Here is a 26165-nt window from a genome sequence, read left to right as displayed (position 1 = left end):
CAAACAACTGCCTCTTGATCTATGCACAGGTTCCTCATGAGCATAATTAAGTGTTCTGGAATTCCCATTCATTTCCTTATTAAAATGTAGTATTCATGAGGGCAGGAACCTTCCTGGTTTACTTAATATTTTATCCACAGCACAGTAATCATTGCGTAATATACACTTGAAAATATTAATTAAATCCATGACAAAATTACCTTTTTTCAATTCCAGATGAAACTTTTCTCAATTATAGATTACTTTAATTTTCTTTAATTAAATTCTCTAATTTTTTTTTAATTCTTTAATTTTTTTCTCTAAAAAAATAAAATTATATATCTGGAAATCTTAAGTGTATATTTTAACTAATTCTTTTGAATTATTTGTTTAGCACCACAACTGGGTTGTTGAGATGTACAGTACAAAATATTTCCTTACAACATTTATTTTAACACACAAAAGGATGTTTAAGGAGATTAATCTGCCAGATATGTGAAGAAATCAATGCTTAATAGCTAATGTATTTTACTTCACAATGTAGGGACTTGATCTCTATGAGTATTTATTTGTATCTTCCTCTATACCTGTAAATGGTCAAACTAAGTAGTAGGGTAGCAACTGTCAATAGACATAGAACAGCATTTTGTTGTTAGCTGTTATTCATCCAGTCCCCAACTGATGGTGACTCCACATACAACAGGGTCGAATCATTGTGATTCATTGGATTTTCATTGCTGACTTTTAGTCTGAAAGCTCCACTGAAACCTGTTCAGCATCATAGGAAGATGCAAACCTCCAGTGACAGATGGGTGGTATGTTAGCCTCAGTGAATAATCTTGACAAGGGATTGCACAGAGGGTAAATTCAAGCAGATACATTATAAATAAAGCTTTAGAGAAGTACAGACAAGTCCATTATTGTTGTTGTTGTGTGCCATCAAGTCAATTCCGACACATTGTGACCCTTTATGACAGAGAAGAACTGCCACATAGGTTTCCTTGACATTAATCTTTATGGAAGCAGATCATCAGGTCTTTTCTCCCACAGAGCCACTAATGGGTTTGAACTGCTGACCTTTTGGTTGGCAGCCAAGCACTTAACCATTGCACTACCAAGGCTCCTTATGAACAAGTTTAGTGATGTGATAAACAAAGGTAGAAAAGTTTAGCTACCTTCATTACCAACTCTCAAAAAACAAACCAGCCAATTCTTTTCTCCCTTATCTCTTTGAAGTTTATGTTCTTTGAGGGAAAGGTAAATCTTTTAAACTGCAGAAAAATGCCATACTGCTTCTGCTGTAAGTAGTTTTGAGTCTTTATATAGTATTCTGTGGAAGTAATTTTTTTTTTTTTTTATCTTTAACAAAATAAGGAAGTACCTTCTTATTTTATTCCCAGGTACAAGTCTCTCAGTTGCTATAACCATATCATTTCCTGGGTTAATTTCCCCTATATCTTTGTTCCCAGCTTTGGAAAACCTAATTGATTGAAGAAAAAAAAATCAAACCCAACCAACTTTATAGGATTGTCTAGTTACACATCTATTTTGATCAAGCAGCTAAGCACTGTGTGTGTGTGTTTGTGTGCGTGCAGGCACATGGGATGTTTAGAATGATGAAAAAGATTCAGTATTTATTCTCAAAAGTCATAACTTAATAAGGCCAGGAGACAAAACACATTTTTATTTTTTTATCTTTGCCAAATAAGCACACTGTGCTTTGTACATGAGTAGTGCCATTAGGGAGACAAGAGCAAAGTACTAGAAGGTCTAGAAGAGAAAGATATACTACTTTCAGTCTATCAGAAATAGCCCCCAGGTAGTGTGATATCTGAGTGCAGCCTTTAGCGATGGGAGGAATTTCAAGACGTATAAATGAAAAGGAAGAAAATAGGATCCAAACAAAGGAGAAACATGATTACTAGTTCAGATATGAGAAACAGAAGACACGCTCATGGAAAAGAGCAAGTTGTTTTTGTCAGAATGTGATGTAGATGGAGGAGACGTATGGAGGGATGGAAGGTTGGTTCTGTCCTGTGCAGGGAAACTGAAAGCCATTGTTTGTTTGTGAATTGGGGATTATTGTGATAGTAACTATGTGCAAATCTAATCTCACAGTGATATAGGATACGTCCAAGTTGACAGAAGCATGAAAAGAAAAAAAGATTTATTAAAATAGACTTAAACTAATCCAAAATAGAGAAAAGTTAATATAGAAAGAAATTCATAGTTGTGTGAAGTATTTTCAAGTTAAATTTATAGAATTTAGAAAAGATTGCCTAAGAGGAAGTGATGTAGAAAGAGAGACAAAGGTGACTCCGAGAGAACCAGTGACATTTAGAGAAGCTGAGAAGGTAAGAGGAGGAGTTGTTTGGACCATAAAATGATTTTATCAATCTATTAAATAAATAGTAGTTGAATCTACTGTATGTCAGGCACTGAGGGCTAGCTCCTGGAATGACATACATATAAGTAAATAAACAAACATACAAATTAATAAACTGACTGATCAACAGACTGATGGGCCAACCAATCAACAGACAAGATTTGTTTACACCGCACTGAGTTTTAAATGTGGGGGCTGTCCTGATGAAAATGCACAGCCCAAGCCCAAGCCAAGCCCAGTGATGTCGAGTCGATTCTGACTCATAGTGACCCTATAGAATGCACAGAGGTGGATGGAAATAATACCTTGGAACTGGATCAGAATGAATGTTGATCCAGACTGAATGTCAACTATAGGAGGCAATAGCTAAAATCCATGGATTTGGTCAAAGAATAAAATTGTAGAGAACACCCACATTTAGAAGATCCAAGAACAAAGGAGTCAACAAAAATGACAAAGGTAAAGTTATTAGATCAACAACAGGACTAGAAAATATGAAATCAGAGAAGGAAAAAAGAAGCTAAGTCTAAGAATAGTGCCACATCTTATTTCAGAGGTAAAGACCAAAGAAGCTAATAAATTAAGTTTATTAACAAAGTAAATAAGCTTAGCAAAATTGTTGTCCTAGAAGAAAGTGAAAAGTCAGAGGAATTCCAGCAGGTATCAAAATTTTTTCTTCAATTCAACATGTATCTAACACCTACAAACTTCAAGATGTTCTTCAAGCAACTGATAATTCAGAAAGAATACAAAAAGATAGGCATGATCTTTTCCTTGACTAAGAGAAAGCCAAAATAAATAATGTATTAGAAATTCAGATAATAAAAGATGTTATGATTGAGAAAAACAAGGGCACCTACTAAAGATACTATGTCAAGAAAAAGATGCACTAAGATGAGAGTGTTTATTCTGAGCCTGGAAGGATGAGGAGTAACCAGCTATGAGAACACCAGAGGGGAGAGAGACCCAGTCAGGGAAAAGGCCCTACACATGGTTTGATGAAATTTCAGAAATGGAAAGAAAGTCAATAGGCTGAAGTTTAATAAAGAGAAGGTAAGAGAGTAGGTAAATGTGAGATTGGAGATGCAGGCAGAGAAAAGACAACAAAATGCTTACTTAGCAACACTTAGCAAAATTTGGCAATACATAGCAAAGTGAAGAATTTGAGATGTCTTTCTTCATGAGAAGGAAATCCATTAAGGATTTTTTGAGTGTGACATGATATCGATCCACACATATGCTATAAACTGTATTTAAATAAGGGTGCCAAGGCAATTCAATTGGAGAAAGAAAAATCTTTTCAACATAACTGCATTTGAACAGCTGAATATCTGCCTGGGAGAAAAGTAAACGTCAACACATAGCTCACATCATACACAAAAATCAACATGAAATAGATCGGAGTTATAAAGTATAACCCAGAATCAGTGCATAAGATAATATTATAAAGCTTCTAGAAGAAAACATAATAAATAATCTTTAATACTTTGGGGTAAGGAAAGATTCCCTAGATAGGACCCAACATCCATGAACTACTAACAAAAATAATTGAAATCATTTTAAAAAATTAAAATATTTTCCTCTTTAAAAGACACCATTAAGAAAACTAAAAAAAAAAAAACAAACAAAATAACATATCTGGCAAATGACTTGTATTCAAATTATGTAAAGATATTAAGTAATCATGGGAATAAGATAACCACATCTCAATAATAAAAGCCAACAACGCAATGGGAAAAATAGTTCGACAGACATCACTGAAGAAGATGTACTAATGGCCAATAAGAATATGAAAAGATGTAGTACATCACTAACTACTAGAGAAATCCAAACTGAAACCATTTCACACAAACTATAATGGATAAAACTCAAAAAGACTTATATTACCAAGCATTGGCAAGAATATAAAAAGACTGTAATACAAAAATGATGTGCCTATGTCCTTGGGTCACCTATGTAAAATTCAATAAACAGAAGAAATTGTAGGTGTCACTCCAGCTGTGGCAAAGTAACTTATTTTAGACACACTCTCCGTTTGAAACCTAGAGAAGAACTTCAGAAATGTACAGTCTTGCATTAAGTGCTTGCAGGAAATAAAAGTCCTGAAAGGGATAGAATCTCAGGTTTGGATCATCTCAATAATTGAAATTGCTTTTTTTTCTGTGCCTAAATAAACTGCCTACCAGAAGAATACAAGAAATCCTCTCTGGAAGAATATAAATTATACTGAGCCTCAAATTATCTCTAAAGTTGTCCATCTGCAATGTCTGGCACACAAGCAAAATTAACCTTGCATAAAATATGCAATACCTGACAAAAAATAAGATATATAAAAATTAGACAATAGAAACTGTAATACAAGATGGCCATACATGGGAGTTATTTGAAATAGACTATGAAAACTATGGTTAAAACATCCTAGTAAATAACATGGAAACCCTGGTGGCATAGTGGTTAAGAGGTATGGCTGCTAACCAAGAAGTCAGTGGTTTGAATCCCCCAGGCGCTCCTTGGAAACCTTATCGGGCTGTTCTACTCTGCTACTCTGTCTGATAAGGTCGCTATGAGTCAGAATCCACTGGATAACTGTGGGTTTGGTTTGTTTTTAGTAAATAACATGAAAGTTCATCAGAGAAGTGGGATCTACAAATATATCACGCACAATTTCTAGAGCTAAAGAATACAATAACTGAAGTGAATAATTCAACAGATTGCATAACAGGCTAAAGAACAGGGACAAAATGGTGGCATATCCAGGAAAAAACAAATGGTCATAACATAAAGTGATTAACAACAGATTTAACATATATTTAATTTACAGTCTTAGAAGAAGAGAAAGACAATTGTACAGAATCAATATTTGAGGTGTTAAGATAATTTTCTAAAATTAATGAGTAAGTTTAAGCTACAGATGTAAGAAGCACTGTGGACCTCAAGTAAAATAGAGAAGCACACCTAAGAGTACCATAATCAGACTGCTGAAAACTTGATTAAAATCTTAAAGATATACAAAACCTTAAAAAGACATATTAAAGACCTATTACTTGTCTAAAGGATCAACAATGAAAATGGCAACTCACTTCTCATTAGCAAAAAATAGGAAGCCAGAAGATAATGAAATAATATCTTCCAAGTGCTAAAAGAAAATAACTCTGTCTAGAATTCTGCATTTTTAGAAAACATCATTCAAAAATGAAGAGGCAATAAAAATATTTCAGGCAAACAAAAACGGGGAAATTTGAGGCTGATAGACCTGAATTAAGGGAAATACCAAAGTATTATACAATGTTCTTTAGAAAGAACTAGAAGATACAAAAAAGAAAGAAAGAGAAACAGAAGGAGAGGGAGGGAAGAAGGGAGAATAAAAAGAAGTAAGTAAGGATGGAAAATGGTAAATATATGGGTGAAACCAAAATAAATATTGACTATTACAAAACAATTATAAAATTTTATATTGGAACTTTTAATATAGGCATAATTAAGGACTTGACATCCATAATATACAGATTGCAGAAGATAAATGGAGCTAAATTGTTCTAAAATTCCTGCACTATTTATGAAGCAGAACAACACAAATAAGATTTTATATTACACTCTAATATAACATGCTGGCTTTTTTAATCTACTGCAGAAATACGAGAAAGACTGAAAGGAGTCTACACAGCCATAAAGAGAAATGCAGTCCTGATGCACACCACAACATGGGTGATCCTTAACAACATCATGCTGAGTGAAATAAGTCAGCCTCAAAAGAGTAAATGTTGTATGATCTCACTTATATGAAATAAGCAAATATATAGAAACCAAACACAATGGTCACTGAAATGCATCAGGAATTTCATTAGACATTCTAACGCACTGCCTTCCAGCCAATTCCAACTCAGAGCAACCCTACAGGACAGAGTAGAACTGCCACATAGAGTTTCTAAGGCTGTCAATCTTTACGGAAGCAGACTGCTACACCTTTCTCCTGCAGCTGGTAAAGGTACTAAATGTTTCAATTAAAACACAAAGATCATCAAAATTTATTATTGCACTAAGCAAGAGACATGGTGGGGAATTTTATAGTTAGACAAAGGCTTAATTTTAAAAAAATTTTTATTCTGCTTTAAGTGAAAGTTTACAAATCAAGTCAGTCTTTCATACAAAAACTTATATACACCTTGCTACATACACCCAATTGCTCTCCCCCTAATGAGACAGCCCGCACCCTCCCTCCACTCAGGATCAGCAAAATCCAGCTCCCAAAGTGTGGAAACGGCTCCGTTCCTCATCTTCCCACATCTACATCCAGACTGCCAGCTGCTTACATCACAGTCTCTCAGCCCTAGCCACCCAGAGCTGGGTCAGAGCTCACAAGTTAGAATGGCTCTGTTTTTCAGCCCTAACACCCAGAGCCAGGTCACAGATCACAGGAAAGAAGGACACCTTCTTTCAGACCGCCATAGATAGATGCCAGCCTCTGCCTCTCACTGCCCCTGTAAATTTGTTAAATTGCTGAAACAACTCACAGAATTCATAGAGTACTCACTACAGGTTTATTACAATCCAAAAGGGTACAAATGAAGAGACACATACGGTGAGGTCTGGGGGGGGGGGTGCCACAGTGTGGCATTTCCGTGTCCCAAAGAGGAATGTGCTATCTTTTCTTGTGCATGGACATCAACAAGGAAACTCCACTGTAGCCTCAAGGTTCAGGGCTCTTAACAGTCTCACCATGTGGCCATGACAGGTTACATCATGCCTCCTGAGTCTTGGCATCAGGTCCCTAGGTGGTCCTTCTTGGTCTGGTCAGCCCCCAATCGTTAGCCTCAGGTGTTGGTGTGGCTCGAAAGACCCAAGAACAAAAGGACAAAGTGCTTTTTACATGGTGATTTTATACTTTGCAATTACGAAAAAGAAGTTTACACGTTAATACGTCTTTCGTATAATGATGGGGCACAAATGGTTAAAGCTCTTGGCTGCTAACTGATAGGTTGAATGTTTGAGTCCACCCAAAGGTGCCTCAAAAGAAAGTCCTTCTGGAAAATCAGCTATTAAAAGCCCTACGGATCATACGTAGTTCTACTCTGAAACGCATGGGGTTGCCATGGGTCAGAATCAGCTAGGTGACAGCTGGTGACATAATGATAAAAAAGCTTGAAAATAAAAAGAGATGCCATGCAGTCATTAATCAGAGAAGGTGTTCTTTCTTATACTGATACCAGATGGATTAGATGTTAAGGCAGGACGAATTACAAAGTTTAAGGAGTAACATTTAATAATAACGAAAGAGACAATCCATCAGAAATATATAACAACTCAAAATTTGTTAGTTTAACCTAGCCTGAATATATACATTTAAAAAGAAATAAAAAGTAATATACAATTTAAAGCAAAAATTTACAGAATTAAAAAGAAAAACACACTTTTTTTAAAGAAATGAAAATGGGAAATTTCAACAGGCTGCTATTAGTTATTGACAGGACATGCCGACAAAAAAGCAAAACAAAACAAAACTAGAAAGTAGAAGATTTTAATACCACACTTACTAGGTTTAATCTAATTGGCGTGTATATATACAGTCCCTTGACCCAACAACTGCAGAAGGAACGTTTCACAGAGCAACGTCCTCTCTCAATTTGTATAAAGCCAGTTACTTTTGAGAATTTAGTACTTTTTTTTTTTTAGTCAATCCATTGCTGTTATGTCCTGAGGCCATGATAAACATGTTTTGTAAATAAAATACAAGATTTTAATAAAGCACAGATTTAAAACTTTGAGAGTTTTTTTTTTTTTGCAAGAATAACACACAAACACAAAATTTCATTGTTTAAATATTGACCTTTTGATTCTTCCAACTCCAGATAAGACTCAGCTATCAACTTACCTATGTTTTTAAAACTATTTTAACTATCAGAAATTCTTAAGAGTAAAAATTTAAAAAAAAAACATCTACAAACCCAATAACAATGAATAATGATCTACATCAGGGATCGAAAACCATGGTGAACAACTTTGTTCTTGGAAATAGGGTTTTTTGGGGGACATAGCCAAGTCTTCTTATTTAGGTATTGGATTTCCCACAACAATGTGATAGAGACTTTATGGGCTGCAAGCCTAAAATATTTATTCTCTGGTCCTTTAAGAAAAAAGTTTGCAGATCCCTGATCCCTTATCTCTACATTTGAACAAGAGAAGCTCATTTGAAGAAATTTAAACCATATGGCCATCTTATGTCTAGTACTTAGTTATGTTTAAAGGTTAGAAAAAAGGTCAGTTGTTGAGTTGTTCTAACTCTTCAAGTATGAAACATTTATATTAGAAATTACTGGCCTCTAAATGCTGGGAATTTTAATAAATGAGAACAAATATAACAAGTATTTTAATATTACAAAGAGAAAAATTGAATAAAAGTTTGGAATTGATGTATCATTCTCCATAAACCAGAGACAGTATTTGGGCAAGGTCAATTTAAAAAAACAAACAAACAGGAAAAACTAAATATTCAATTCACTCTCAGGAACATCACACCTTGAATTAAATAACTGGCATTTTTAAATCAGAAAGAAAATGCCACTCATTTTCCATAACTGCTTTCCTTGGTCCTCAATAGGTGTGTGTGTATGTGTGTGTTTTTTTTATAATTTCATTTTAAGGAATATCAAATGTACCTCAAACTCATTCTACCATGTAGTAAAATAAAAAATAATAATAATAAAAAACAGGGGAAATGAAAGCATGTCTCTATACTTCTGGAAACAATCATGCTGTGTGGGTCAGACTGTGGGTCAATGCTGCTTTGCTAGAACACCATAATATAACTCAATTGAAAAACCAAACCAACATAAAGTTGTAAAAAGGAAAAAAAAAAAAAGGCATAAAAATACAAAATATGCCAGAATTAGCATTTGAAGCTGCGTGAATAGTCTTCACTTACGGTTAAATATTGGGAGAAACTGATTAGTGTAAATCAAACCTTGAGAGACAGAAGACTTTGACAGTAAAACCAAGACAGATATTATAATTGTGTAATATAAAAGCACCTTTCATCCTTTAAAGCCACCCAAAGTTTGTCCTTCAAGGTGTGAACTGATACTCTGTAATTAAATTTAATCATACCATTCTATATGCATTTTGTGCTTCTTGTAGCCTACCGTAATAGACACAATCCTGTCCTAGAGGAATTGACAGCTAAATTTTAATTCTAGCTATTTTAATACTGCTGTGCTTTCGTTTGTTTGTTTTTGTTTAACCATCAGACAAACCCAGCAACCATCGTAAAATAAATCTGAAAAGCAATTTTTTAATCTACGCATTTGAGAGTATGGATACATTTCTGGGTCTAAGGGATTCAACTACTTTTACTGCTTTTCATTTTTGTATAGTGGTGATACACATTGTATGTGTATGAGTGTTTATGCATGAATATTTATAAATATAATATGGATAAAATTCAACCAAACCTCCAATACTGTTGTGACATGAAAATTGATTTTATTAATTCTGTGAGAAAAACAATAACAAGTTAAGAAAAAATGTAGTGATTCTGTAGTCTTGTTTAATTTGGCATGAAGAGAAGCACTATGTTATGACTATCAGTGTATCAAAACATGAAGAGATGATAGATAGATGGGAACACATACCCCACCCCAGGACAAAGACACAGGTGCTAGTATATGCACTCTACTGCACAACTCTAGACCACTTTGGAACGGGATGAGCACGGTCAGTAAGGAATATCTGTATGAGGTCTCTGAAAATCCTATTTCATTAATTTGGTATGTGCTGTAACCTATGAAAATAAGTACTCAGTTTTAATAACATTACTTTTGTTTCTTTTAAGAGTAAAATAATTACCATTATCTTTCAAGCCAAATATTTGCTTTATTTCAGGATTGTAAACAAAATCAGACTAAAATAAGAGGCCTAATTTTAGCAACATATCATTTTATCTTTGTAAAGTCTACGCTATTATTGTTAATTATATAGCTCCCATGTTTCTTCTTTATTGGAAAGACTATTCATTATATGATAACATTTTGCACAGAGATTAATGATACCATTAACAACTCTCTGCAAACATTTCTTCAGTCTTTAAAAAGTTAACATGTGTATGCAATATAATATGGAAGAATTGTGGGAAAAAGAGATCAATTCCATTGTAAATTTGCTTACATACACAAACAAAAAGTTTAATAATTCTTTAAATTCTTTTATTACTAACATATTAAATAAGAATTACATATATTTTTGACAAAGGTTTATTCAAATTATTTATACAATAATTATTAATAAGCCATGCTATTTTCAATCACCTTATATGCATGGGAAAACTGGACAGTGAATAAAAAAGACAGAAGAATTCACACCTTCGAATTATGGTGTTGGTTAAGAATATTGAATATACCATAGACTGCTGGAAGAATGAACAAATCTGTCTTGGAGAAAGTACTCTCAGAATGCTCCTTAGAAGGGAGGATGGTGAGGCTTTGTCTCACATACTTTGGACATGTTATTAGGAGGGACCGATCCCTGGAGGAGGACATTGTGCTTGGTAAAATACAGGGTCAGAGAAAAAGGGGAAAACCGTCAATGAGATGGATTGACACAGTGGCTTCAATGATGGGTTCAACAATTGTTAAGATGGTGCAGGATTGGAGAGTGATTCATTCTGTTGTACATGAGGTCCTATGAGTTAGAACCGATCTGAGATTACCTAACAACAAAAACAACATACAAATTAAATACATATTATTTAAAATTGATTAGTTAATATTTCGGTAATACCAAAAAAAAAAACAAAAAACCAAACCCATTGCCGTCGAGTCAATTCTGACTCATAGCAACCTTATAGGACAGAGTAGAACTGCGCCGTAGAGTTTCCAAGGAGTGTCTGGTGAATTTGACTGACAAATGGTTGATGATGGAACTCATGAAAGGGATTAATACATTTATCCATTCGTTTATCAGATTTGAATGGTTTCAGATGGTAAATTCTCAGAATACAGAAATGAATGAAGCATGGTTCCTGCCTTAGAAGTCATTCTAGGGGAAAATTTTGACATTGGAGATCATGTGTTCAGTGATAAAATAAAGACATGTACCAAGAGGCACAGTTTCCAGAAAAAATATTTTCCCATAATGATAATAAGGATTTTTTCCACTTCTCAATTTCCAAATGCAACACATTCCTTAATAAATTTCTTCTTTAGAATTACAAAGTCTTTGTCTTCCTGTGTCATAGTTGCTTTTGTTTGTGTGTGTGTGGTGCCTCCAGTAGCAACATTATTCTATCGGTTGTCCATTTTACTTTTTTCGTGCCCAGAACAAGGCAAACAAAATGAAGTACTACATAAGTTAGTCAAATTATTTAGGCTAAAAGTTATTTTACTTGGTGAGCTGACCTAAAGTTGTTCATTCCTCCTCTTTCTTTTTCAGGTGTAAACTTATTAGACATTCTAGAGAATAACTAAACACCTGTTTTTAACTATTAAATAAATATTTTCACACACAATTTAAAATTCGAATTAACATTTGCTTTATCTTCAAGTCAAAGTTACAAAAAAAATAGTGCTGAAGAACTTAGGTTTGTGTTGGGAGCCTAGATAATTTATTGTCATGTCAGTATAAAAGTTTCTCTAACTTTCCGCAGGTATTGTTTTCTTTCCTTTTTTTTTTTAAGCATTGTTTTTTCAAGAACAAGACAAAATAAATTGAAAAAGCTGTTAATGTGGAAATCATTTCGTTCAAGGAGCAAATGTGAAAAACGATGTGACCTGTAGAAAATAAAACCGTGGTTGTTTCGAGGTCAAAATGATCAGGGTTATTTTCTCTTGAGCCACACAGGAAGTAGAGGGACTTTTTCATTAATTCCATCTGGCTCACAGATGTCGCTTATTATGAAAGTTAGAAATATGTAAAAACCTTAGCGCTAATCTGATTTGAAACATATTTTTATAGTAAGAGAAAAAGTTCCATGGATATTACAGACATGTTTGAAGAGAATATATTTACATATGTATCACGTATAAAAAATTATAAACTACTAAATGAAAAATTTTCCAAGTAATGATTGCAATACAAAATAACAACCACATTATATTTTACCAGTCCAAGGGACTGATATGACTTTTGAATAGAATATTTTTAAAAGGAATTTGATCTTATTACGAGGGGTAATGAGCAGTGTATGTGGTGATTAGATTAAGGAAAACCTATGAGTTGGAATCGACTCGAAGGCAGTGGGTTTGTTTTGGAAACCCTGGCGGCTTAGTGGTTAAGTGCTATGGCTGCTAAACAAAGGGTTGGCAGTTCGAATCCACCAGGCGCTCCTTGGAAACTCTGTGGGGCAGTTCTACTCTGTCCTATGAGTCCTGTGAGTCAGAATCGACTCGACGGCACTGGGTTTGGTTTTTTTTTTTTTTTTTGGTTTTAGTATTCTTGATAATTTTTGGTTTATGGATAGTGTCTTTCAATATTCTTAAATTTGACTTCTAAAAATCATGAAGTAGATACTTTAAATGGGTCCTTTAGAATGTATACATAATGTAACACTTTCAAGATTTGATTTTAAACATGCAAAAATAGACCTTTGCAATTATGTCCACATTGTTGTTGTTGTTAGGTGCCCTCAAGTCGGTTCCGACTCATAGCGACCCTATGCACAACAGAACGAAACACTGCCTGGTATTACAATCCTTGTTATGCTTGAGCTCATTTTTTCAGCCACTGTGTCAGTTCACCTCGTTGAGGGTCTTTCTCTTTTCCGCTGACCCTGTACTCTGCCAAGCATGATGTCCTTCTCCAGGGACTGATCCCTCCTGACAACATGTCCAAAGTATGTAAGACACAGTCTCACCATCCTTGCCTCTAAGGAACATTCTGGCCGCACTTCTTCCAAGACAGACTTGTTTGTTCTTTTGGCAGTCCATGGTATATTCAATATTCTTCACCAACACCACAATTCAAAGGCATCAACTCTTCTTCAGTCTTCCTTATTCATTGTCCAGCTTTCACATGCATACGATGTGATTGAAAGTACCATGGCTTGGGTCAGGTGCACCTTAGTCTTCAGGGTGAGATCTTTGCTCTTCAACACTTTGAAGAGGTCCTTTGCAGCAGATTTGCCCAATGCGTTTTTGATTTCTTGACTGCTGCTTCCATGGCTGTTGATTGTGGATCCAAGTAAAATGAAATCCTTGGCAACTTCAATCTTTTCTCCATTTGTCATGATGTTGCTCATTGGTCCAGTTGTGAGGATTTTTGTTTTCTTTTTTTTTTATTTTGAGGTGTAATCCATATTGAAGGCTGTGGTCTTTGATCTTCATCAGTAAGTGCTTCAAGTCCTCTTCACTTTCAGCAAGCAAGGTTGTGTCATCTTCATAACGCAGGTTGTTAATGAGTCTTCCTCCAATCCTGATGCCCCATTCTTCTTCATATAGTCCAGCTTCTCATATTATTTGTTCAGCATATGGATTAAATAGGTATGGTGAAAGAATACAACCCTGATGCACACCTTTCCTGACTTTAAACCAATCAGTATCCCCTTGTTCTGTCCGAATAACTGCCTCTTGATCTATGTAAAGGTTCCTCATGAGCACAATTAAGTGTTCTGGAATTCCCATTCTTCACAGTGTTATCCATAGTTTGTTATGATCCACACAGTCGAATGCCTTTGTAAGTCCACAAGAGCCGAAATATGAACTTGAGTACATCCCACCTGAATTTAGAGACCATCTCAAAAATAGATTTGAGGCACTGAACACCAGTGACTGCAGACCAGACGAGTTGTGGAATGACATCAAGGACATCATCCATGAAGAAAGCAAGACGTCACTGAAAAGACAGGAAATAAAGAAAAGACCAAGACGGATGTCAGGGGAGACTCTGAAACTTGCTCTTAAGCATCGAGCAGCTAAAGCAAAAGGAAGAATTGATGAAGTAAAAGAACTAAACAGAAGATTTCAAAGGGCCTCTCGAGAAGACAAAGTAAAGTATTATAATGACATGTGCAAAGAGCTGGAGATGGAAAACCAAAAGGGAAGAACATGCTCGGCGTTTCTCAAGCTGAAAGAACTGAAGGAAAATTCAACCCTTTGGTTGCAATAGTGAAGGATTCTATGGGGAAAATATTAAATGACACAGGAAGCATCAAAAGAAGATGGAAGAAATACACAGAGTCATTATACCAAAAAAATTAGTCAATATTCAACCATTTCAAAAGGTGGCATATGATCAGGAACCGATGGTACTGAAGGAAGAAGTCCAAGCTGCTCTGAAGGCATTGGTGAAAAACAAGGCTCCAGGAATTGATGGAATATTAATTGAGAAGTTTCAACAAACAGATGCAGTGCTGGAGGTGCTCACTCGTCTATGGCAAGAAATATGAAAGACAGCTTCCTGGCCAACTGACTAGAAGAGATCCATATTTATGCCTATTCCCAAGACAGGTGATCCAACCTAATGTGGAAATTATAGAACAATATCATTATGTCCACATAGCCAGTCATAAAAATAAATTTGTAAAAAACATTCATCTCGATGCTTTTCATCCATATTCAGCTTTCTCACCAGGGATTGTCTTATGCATTAAAAACAATCTGGCTGATAATATAGTGTGTAAGCGAACTTTAATGTGGTGCCCGATAGTCTTCTAATACAGTTAGTTATCAGTCCAGAACTTGAATTACTGAATCTTACTTCCCTACCTTTCTTCCCACTGGGGCATAAATTCTCAAACATGTCCAGAGTCCCTGCAAAAATAATGTCATATTTCCTCCTGCCAGTCAGCTAAGGGGTAAAGGTTACAAGTTCAGAAAATACTGCTGAACCAAGCAGCTTATGACTTCACCTATAAAGTCTAAGCACACAAATATATTTTCTCAACGTCAGATGTGGGCCAGTGCCTGTAGTTGCAAGTCAGGCATCTGTGCTGTGATGATAACACTAAGGTCCAGTGAACACAGCATTACTATGATATGCAGCTTTCTCTAAACCAGCCACAAGATTACACTTAATTATGGTCAAATCGAAGCTTAATTAGATGTGCAATAGGCAGAAATAGAAATGGGAAGTTAAGAGTTATAGCAGATGAATGCATGATGAAAAGAAAATGTTTCTCTGTATCTTTGCTGTGTTTTCACAATATATGAAAACAATTTGAAATTTTGATTCCAAGAATACATTTCACATACCTTTTATTTCTTTGACCAATATGTAATATATTTCCTAGAGAAGGTGGACATTGCTAAAATGGCATCAGAAATTTCATCTTTTTATTTAGGCTGGGAAAACTTAAATACAATATCATAAGACTGAATGTTAATTTGATTCAACCAGGATAACTTAATAGATTCTCTGAGCATTTTGGTGCACCCTTTAGACACAGGTATGAACATGACCTGCAGGAAGAATGGGTGGGAAACAAACTAACAGAATAATATCTAATTGTGTCCATATAGCCCGCCAAATCCGCTCAGCTAAGATTTAGAAGACCTAACTTGTTGCCATGGAGTTGATTCTGACTCATGGCGGCCCTGTGTATTACACAGTAGAACTGTTCCACAGGGTTTTCTTGCCTTTAATCTTTATGGAAGCAGATTGCCAGGCCTCTCTTCTGTGGAGCTGCTGGGTGTGTTCAAACTGCCAACCTTTTGGGTAACAGTGGATTGCAAGCCACTTGTGCCACCCAGGCTTCTAGAAGACCTTAGATATGATATAAGGACAATATCATGTAAGCTTCAAAGATGTTCACAATGCTGCTTACCCTGTGAGGCTCTCGAACAGTTAACAATGTAAATGACTACAATACCCAATACAATTTTCTGACATAATTATGTGGGGCTACAGGTCTACAAAATTATTCTGGCTTCAGAAACTGACATATTTTTGCTTTTGAAACTAACAACTCTACAATCAATTAAAACCAATTACATTATTTGATTTTAGTCATATTTTTTGCTTTCTAGAATTCTGCTAGATGCCATAATTTTGTAGTATTGATCAATATGCTATGCTGTATATCCACATGAAAAACACTAATTAATTTCAGTTATGTGGAAGTAGTTCCTGAGATCTAAAGAAAAATATTTATCTTAATGTTTTTGACTACAAGTGTTAGCAAATTTAAAGACAAGCTTATATCTTTGCTTATAAAATTCGAGTATTCATCCGTTATTCAAGTAAAATCTCATGTGTTAGAAAACCGTCTGTAAAAAGAATGTTTTATTTTGTTTTTTGGGTTTTTTTTTTTTTTTTGCTTGTTTGTTTTCCAGTTACTTGGCTGATATGGGCAAATTTATACTGGAAAATCTTTTGGATAAAACCGTTTATTACTCAAAATGTGGATTGGAAGCAGTTTTTCAATTGTTTTTCATAGTGTATACCTGCATAGTGTTATGGAATGACAGATTTTTATAAAGAGCACTTCAAAATACAGTATTAATTTTCTCATTGAATCTCGAGTCCTCATTTTGTCATGTCCTCATTCTGCCTAGTGTGTGTGTGTGTGTGTGTGTGTGTGTGTGTGTTCAGCTGGTTCTTCAAACCTCGGTCACAGTCTCGCTGACCTTGGTTGCTTAGTTACAAAATCCTCTTTGTGATTTGTGAGATCCTCTGGGTTTGGTTTTTTTTGGTTTGTCTGGATGGAGTGCAGGGGATTTGTTTTTTTTTTCCTAAAGTAAACTTAAAGAGTTTCTATTTCAGAGTAAAACATACTAAACTCAGTATGTCTTGCCAAATTTAGAACTTTTACTTCTTAAGGAATAAAATTATGAACTGGAAGTCTTTTCGTTCAGATTCTGTTTTATATTGCCAACATTTACTTCCTGGTGCTAGAAAATAGCATTTTAGGCAACTAAGGTTTTAATCTGTGCTTCTTAAATAAATGAGACAACTTTTACAAAACTATAGTATTGATATATGAATATATTATGAAAATTAAAGGTATGTACTTGTGAAGTCAAATATTTTTGAAATGAATAATTTAGAATCCACTCAGTTTTCCCATTCTTTCTATAAATAAACTTGAAAGGGACATCTTTAAAAAAAAAATTTATACTGAGAAAACAACCTGTGATGTGCACTTCATTTTGTTGATTATTATCTTGTATTTTCCTTTCAAAAATCCCATATCCCTGTGCTTATGCCAAAATATATTACTCAGAAAAGTATTTACTCAAATTTTTATATTCAATTACCTCAGTTTTTTTCTGGAAAATAAGATCCGCTGGTTGTGTGTATATTACACTTAAGCCGTGGTTTTTTAATGAACTTATCCAAACCTACTGAAAGAATGTTTACTTATTTAAGAGTATGGGCACATAATTGTATAAAAAAATTAATTGTATAGATTGGATTAAATAGGAATAAATGGGTAAACTGAGCCTAAGCACCAAGGTCAAGCTATGAAATAACAAGTCCATTATATCATAGATCTAGTTTGCTACTTGAACACTTGACCATGTAGTCCTACTGAAGTTAGTATAATTGGTACCAGCTGTTTTATTGCAGCTTTTTTTTTTTTTTGGACAAGAGCCAACTTGACTTGAAAGTGATGCCACTAAAGAAAGAAGATTGAAGAATGATGCCATTGTACATGTATGTATTTCTTTCAAGCCATTTTCTCCAAGCACTTCATTCGAAAGCCGTGATGATTTCAACAGAATAATATTGATAAAAGTGAAATGGGTTGCTTGACTGATAAAAGGCAGCTGGACTGATTGAATCCAAGATGAGTAGGAAGAACATTTCATTCTTAAAGTTTTTCTTCATGGAAGAGTAATTTCCTTTCAATAATGTGACAAATTATTTATTTTCATCCTGCTAATATTTTCTATAGGATAATCTTTTATGACACTTATTTGTAGCTAAGGTAAGAAATGGGCAGTTGGTCTCCAAATTTTAGCTTTGTCACAATTTTTTCTTTCATTAACTTATTCAACAAAAAGGATTTATGCTTGAATCCACAATGAAGATAATATTCTTTCCCTCACCCAAAAATCATAGAGACATTCTGTGATCATTAAGTTTGTGTGTCAACATGATTGGGTCATGGTTCTCAGTGGTTTGGCAGTTATGATGCAGTTTGGCAGTTGTAAGATGATGGGATCGCTTCCATGATGAGATTTGATATAATGTGATTAGTTCCATGATGGGATCTGCTGTGAGTGGCCAATCACTGAAAGGAAGTTTTCTTGGGGGTGTAGCCTGCAAGGCTCCTGGGCTTTTGCTAACTCTGGAAACTACAGCTGGCTCCTGTTCATCAGGGCTCTGGTTCTTGGGACTTGACCTAGCAGCTTACCTGCCGCCTTGCCTGCCAATCTTAGGATTCGTCAACCTTTGCGGCCTATGAGCAAGAAAGAGCCTTACTGCCTGACCTGCTGATCTTGGGTTCACCCGACACTGGTGTGACAAAAATCAGGAGAAGCCTCTATTCTGACCCACAGACTTGGGACATTCTATCCTCTATAGCTGCATGAGCCATTTCCTTAATATAAATCTCTCTATATATGCTTTACTGGTTTTGCTTCTCCAGAGAGCCCAGCCTAAAACACATTCCTAGTCGAATAGCATCTCTGCACCACAATATACTGGCTTTCTTCCATATTTTACCAAGTGGTGATTTTTCTTCTTTTAATGTTACTTAAAGTAAACTGAAAAATTCCAAGCTAGCTTGTTAAACTAAGAGTAAGAGTTAAACTGAAAAGGTTAACTCTTCCTTTGTGACAATATTGCTATTAATGTTGTTAATTGGCTTTCAGGCATTTTCCACTCATAGCAATTCCATGCACAACAGAACAAAACACTGCCCAGGCCTGTACCATCCTCACAATCATTGCTGTATTTGAGTCCATTGTTACAGGCACTGTGTCAATCCATCTCCTTGAGGGCCTTCCTCTTTCTCGGTGACCCTCTACTTTAACAAGAATGATGTCCTTCTCATGGGACTGGTCACCTATGAAAACATGTCCAAGGTAAGCAAGAAGAAGTCTCACTATACTTGCCTCTAAGAAGCATTCTGCCTGTACTTCTTCCAAGACATATTTGTTCATTCTTCTGGCAGTTCATTTTTCAATATTTTTCACCAACTCTATAATTCAAAGGCATCAATTCTTCTTTGGTCTTCCTTATTCATTGTCCAGCTTTCACATACATATGAGGTGATTGAAAATACCATGGATATATCTCACCAGTTTCGTTTCTCTAGAGAACCCAGCCTAAGATTTTGGCTCCAAGCGTAGTTCTAGAGAAACAAAATCATAAGGATGAGTTTTTTAAGTTGGTTCTCAAGTTTGACTACTACTGATAACTCTGCCTCCAGTAGTAAAGAGGGCATTGCTAATCCATGGCATGAAGTGGCAATACTGATAGGAAAAGTATCACCAACAATAGATTATCATTGTTGAGAAGTGATGCTCTGGTTGATCGCATGTTTGATACTTCCTACAATTTTGTCAGAATGAGAATTATAGGGAAGCTAGTTTGAGCCCATTGTTGCAGCCACTGTGTAAATCCATCTCATTAAAGGTCTTCCTCTTTTTCTCTGACACACTGCTTAAACATAGCAACGATTGTGAGGATGGTACAGGACTGGGCAGTGTTTCATTCTGTTGTACATAGAGTCTCTATGAGTTGGAACTGACTCAATGGCAACTAGCAACAACAACAGGTAAGCTGGCTGATTGGCCCTACCTTCACTAAACAAAGTGGTGAAAGAAAGGGATGGGTTCAGAGCTTCAAAGTCACAGTCCAAGTACCACATAAAAGACCTCAAATTTGCCACTTGTGCCCTGAAAGAAAGCCTTATTTCATGTAGTAACAGAGCTGATATTTCCAAAAGCCAAACCCAGAGACTTATCATAAGAGTGGCTGAATTAAAATGCCAGTTGAATTCTCAACCTTGAATGGTGTTCGAAGTTAAAATGAGGGCATCAATTGGGAATAAATGGGATCCTGAAACTTGATATTGGATGTATGGCCAGATAATCAGAGAGCTATGGACACTGAGCCCCTAAATTTCACTAAATCACTCCTGCTAACAGAACCAGCCATTTTACTCCCATCTGAAGAGATCACTCCATCTTTGTTAAGCCACTCTCCCCAGTAAAACCATTATCCCATCCACTCCCATCTGATGAGATTACCCCAGCTATGCCTGAAGAGCCTTTGCTGAGATAACGCCTGGGGCATTGCCTGGGGAATCACCTGAGGTAGGTGCCTTATAAGACACTGCTGAATATTCCCAGGCCCACCCCATCAACTATTTTTGCTTCTAGACCTATAACCAAACAAGCCTCAGTAAGCCTGAAAATGTAAAGTACAAAGTATGAGCCAGGTGGAGGTACACTACAGTCCAAAGGAACTGCCTGACTTTTCCAATATGTACAGAGACCTGGGGATTATGTGGGAATGGCTTTTAGGGGTATGGCTAATGGTGCAAGGAACATAAAATTAGATCAGTCTTAGTTTATTGATATGTGTTCACTAAGCACAGAATCTTCATTGAACATTTCAGCGTGAGAGGTTAGGAAAGGTTCTAATAATTTATTTGGTTGTTTTGCAGAAGCATGGGTTATGTGGTGGCCTACACTAAATCAAGCTGAAGTACTAGACCTGCTATGGTATACTCTAGAAGAAAGTATCTGAAGACTAAGGAAAACTGGCATATTAAAGTGAATTTTTCAGGTTAGACTCACAGGCCCACGCATGAAGTGCCCAGAGGACATACATTTTACCACAGTCGTGAGTAACAAAATTGTGAAGGGAGCCCTAGCATCCTTGAGGTCTGCTGTATTGCTATTTTATGTTAAGTCAGATTTGACAGCGGGAATTGCCTTAACTGAATTAAGACACTTAACTATGATAAGGCTGATTGGACCTCATGGTGGTAGGGGCCAAGTGGTAGCACTCAATAGACAAAGACAAGATGAGTGTGGTTACCATACTGTATGGATGAGTCAAAACACAAATAAGAATAATCTGATTTGTATGCTTATGGTATTGGCTACTTAGTCATGGTGTCCCTAGGAGCAAAATAGATGGGAAATCTACTAAGTATCTACTTGATTTGAACAAGCAGAAGAATTCTAGATCAAGTGAGCACAGTCTAACTCAAATCTCCAGAATAAAGATTCATGATTCCTCAATCAATTCCCAGATTTGAGCTAGTTTACACATCCTCTCGAATGAAGGGGAGCCCAGTTCCCCTTGAGGAAAGACCCAGCTACACTTCCAAAAGTTTATACTATTAATCTTTCTCCCATTCTTTCCCAAGGGGATCTGTGGACTTTTATGAAAGTGACTGTTCATTGGGGAAAAGTAAATGATCAGAGTTTTGGGGGATTACTGAATACTGGATACTGGCTCAGAACTGACACTAATTCCAGGCGACTCAAAACACTACCAGTCAGAATGAGGCCAATAGAGGTCTTAGCGCAAAATTATCTCACAGAAGGTACAGTGGGTCCCTGAACCCATCCTGTAGTGATTTCTCCAGTTCCAGAATGCATAATTGGAATAGATATACTCAGCAACTGGCAGAACCCCCATGCTGGATCCCTGACAAGTGGAGTAAAGGCTATCATGGTAGGAAAAAACAAAGTGGGAGCTATTAGAACTACACCTACCTAGGAAAATTGTAAACCAAAAGCAATACCACATTCCTAGATGGGTGGCAGAGATTACTGCTGCCATTGAGGACTTGAAGGATGCAGAGGTGGTGATTTCCATCACATCCCCACTCAAACTGGTTTATTTGGCCTACGCAAAAAAGTAGACGGATCTTGGAACATGACACCAGGTGGTTATGCCAGTTGTAACTGCTGTTCCAGATGTGGTTTCATTGCTTGAGTAGATTAATATACCTCCTGGTACCTGGTATGTTGCTATTGAGCTGGCCAATGCCTTTTTCTTGATTCTAGTTTCTACAGAACACCAGAAGCAGTTTGCCTCCAGCTGGCAGCAGTATACCTTCATTATTCTACCTGAGAGGTGTATCGACTCTCCAGCGCTGTGTCATAATTCAGCCTTTGATTACCTTTCTCTTCCAAAGATGTCACACTGGTCCATTAGATTGGTGATATTATGCTGACTGGACCTAGTAAGGAAAACTGTCAATAACTCTGGACTTATTTTTTAAAAAAAGAAAATAGCAGCTCTATTCTATGTGAGTCTAGATGTCTTATTTACAAAGGGAGGAGTGCTCTCACCTGTAGACACAACATGGGTTTCATAGAACTGAAAATTAAGAATGCCATCCAACCACTTTGGACTCCTCATGACTTTGGATCAACAGGCAAAGAATGGAGTTTCCTTATTGCCTGGTGTGATTGACCCTGAATACAAAGAGGAAATTAGATTGATGTTCCATAATGGAGGTAAAAAAAGAGTACATGCGGAATACAGGAGATTCCTTACTACTACCAGGCCCTGTGATTAAAATCAATGAAAACTACAGCAATCCAATTCAGACATGACTACTAATGGATGAGGTTTCAAGAATGAAGATTTGGGTCACCCCACCGGGTAAAAACCATGACCAGCAGAGGTTCTTGCTGAGGGTAAAGGGAATACAGGATGGGCGGTGGAAGAAGGTAGTTCTAAAACCCAGCTACAATCACGTGGCCTGTTGCAGAAACAAGGATTGTAATTTTTTGAGTATTTCATGTGCATCATGATATGTGTGCATCAAATGTTTTTTGTTTTCTTCACTTATAAAAACTAAGATGTAAAAGCAGCTAGTGAGTTTTTGGTTGTGCCTGTGTTAGTGGTATCATGTTGCACAAAAGCATGACTTTATAATTGTCTTTAATAGAGATTGCATATGATTGAAAGAGATGTGTACAGGTGTCAAGTTGCCAAGGAGTGGACTGTGATGGTTAAGATAGTGTGTCAACTTGGCTGGGCCATGATTCTCAGTGGATTGGCATTATGTAATGATATAGTTTGGCACTTATGTAATGATGTAGTCATCCTCCATAGTGTGATCCTATATGATCAGCCAATCAATTGTAAGCAGAGTTTCATCTGGAGTTTGGCCTCCATCCAATATATATATGGACTTTCTGGCAAAACTTGCATACTTGCTCTGGATCCTGTATTTGGCTCATCATTATCTGACCTCAGGTTCTTGGCAATTAAGCCAAATTGCCTACTGATCTTGGGATTAGTCAGAAGCCTGCTGTCTGAACTGTTGATCATAGGTTTTTTCAGCTCCTGCAGCTACAGAAAATCCTCCAGTCTAAAATCTAACCCACAGAATTGGGACTTGCCAGCCTCTACAAACGTGTGAGCCATTTCCTTGAGATGAATCTCTCTCTCTGTCTCTATCTCTGTCTCTCTCTCTCTCTCTCTCTATATATATATATATATATATATATATATAAAGTTCTTCTCTGGTTTTGCTTCTTTAGAGAGCCCAGCCTAAGACAATCTTTTCCTTGAAACTTTTTAATTTGTATTCGTTCTCCGAATTCATGGAGCCTTGTTTTTCAACAATGCCTTCAGTGCAGGTTGGACTTCTTCCTTCGGCACCATCAGTTCTTGGAAATATGCTACAACTCTGAAATAGTTGAATGTTGACCAATTCTTTTTGGTATAGTGACTCCATATTCCTTCTTCATTCAATGCTTCCTGCATCATTCAAATTTTTGCACATAGAATCTTTCTTCCAATATTGCAACTTGAGGCTTGATTTTTTCTTCAGTTCTTTCAGCATGAGAAATGCTGAGTATATTCTCTTTTGCTTTTCTAACTCCAGATTTCTACACATTTCATTGTAATACTTTGTCTTCTCAAGCTGCCCTTTGAAATCTTCTGTTCAGCTCTTTTACTTCATTATTTCTTCCATTCACTTCAGCTGTTCTATATTCAAGAGCAAGTTCCAGAGTCTCTTCTGGTATCTGTTGTGGCCTTCAATTTCTTTTCTGTCTTTCAATGACCTTTTCCTTTCTTCCTTTGTATGATGTCCTTTAAGTCATCTCACATCTCATCTGATCTTCGGTCATTACTGTTCAATGAACCAAATTTATTCTTAAGATGGTCTCTAAATTCAGGTGGAATATGCTCAAGGCCACACTTTGGCTCCTGTGGACTTGTTTTAATTTTCTTCAGCTTCATCTTAAATTGCTTAGGTGCAGTTGATGATCTGTTCTGCAATTGGCCCTTGGCCTTGTTCTGGTTGATAATTTTGAGCTTCTCCATGATCTTTTTCCACAGATGTAGTCAATTTGATTTCTGTGTATTCCATCTGGCAACATCCACATGTCATCATTTATGTTGTTGAAAAAAATTATTTGCAATGAATAATCGTTGGTCATGTAAAATTTTATGATGTGGTCTCTGGCATCATTTTCATCACCAAGGCCATATTTTCCAACTACCATTCCTTCTTTGTCTCTAACTCTCCCCTTCCAATACCATTAATTATCAGTGCGTCTCAGTTGCATGCTTGATCAATTTGAGACTGCAGATGTTGATAAAAATCATCAATTTCTTCGTCTTTGGCGTTAGTGTTTGATGCAAAAATTTGAATAATAGTTCAATTAACTAGTCTTCCTTGTAAAAGTATGGATATCATCTTATCACTGACTACATTGTACTTCAGAATGGGTATTGAAATATTCTTTTTGATGATAAATGTAATACCATTCCTCTTCAATTTTTCATTCACAGTGTAGAAGACCATATTATTGCCTGATTTAAAGGTGCCAATACCAGTCTATTTCAGCTCACTGATGCCTAGGACATTGATATTTATGCTTTCCTTTTCAACATCTTCCAATTTTCCTTGCTTCATACTTTCTACATTCCATATTCTAATTACTCGTGGATGTTTGCAGCTATTTCTTCTCATTTTAAGTCATGCAATCAACAAACAAATGTCACAACAGCTTTACTCCATCCAAGTTATTAAGTTCAAATCTACTTTAAGGAGGCAGCTCCTCTTTATTCACATTTTGAGTGCCTTCCATGCTGAGGGGGTCATTTTCCCTCTCTATGTGTTGCTATCCTCAAGGTTTTCACCAGGCAATTTTTTCAGAAGTAGATTTCCAGGTCCTTTTTCCCAATCTCGTCTTAAGCTGGACACTCCGCTGAAATCTGACCACCATATGAGACTCTGCTGGTATTTTAATTATCAGTGGCATAGCTTCCAGCATCACAGCGACATGTGAGCCATCACAGTACACCAAATGACAGACTAGTGGTGGTGGAGAATACCTAATTGTGCTTAACAGAAGTTGAAAATAGTATACAGGAAGGTATGTTTTCAAAGTAGTAAGCTGGCAGCAAGGTAATTAAAAGGATGGTAATATTGAAGACATGAGAGACAAATAGGGAACCATGGCAAGAATGAAAATATCTTCCAGGGAGTCACTTTCAGAAGAAAAAGGAATAAATGAGTGTTTGGAAAAATTATGAAGAAAGAAAAGTTATGGCTTGAGGAAAATTGAATAAAAGGGGTGAGAGTTGTTGATTCATTAAAGGAAAGTCCATATTTTGGGTTGTGAGCCACTTACCTGTTGAACCTGTATTTATTATTTGCTGCATGCCAAGCACTGTTTCATGGACTGAGATTATCATTGTGTCTTGTACAGAAATGGACAAGATTGTGGTTGCGATGGTTAGTTTCTTAACCACATCATTATTGACACTTGGGGGCAGATGATTTTTTGTTGTGAAGAGCTACCTTATGCATTGTAGAATATTTATCGACAGCCTTGACCTCTGTTTGCTCGTGCTAGTAGTGTCAACCGCAATCCCCCGTCGTGACAAAAAAAAGTCTCTAGATAATACCAAATGTCCTCAGAGTAGAGTAGAA

Source organism: Elephas maximus, chromosome 5 (assembly GCF_024166365.1).
Source record: "Elephas maximus indicus isolate mEleMax1 chromosome 5, mEleMax1 primary haplotype, whole genome shotgun sequence".
Classification (NCBI taxonomy): domain Eukaryota; kingdom Metazoa; phylum Chordata; class Mammalia; order Proboscidea; family Elephantidae; genus Elephas; species Elephas maximus.
This window is presented reverse-complemented; position numbering follows the sequence as displayed.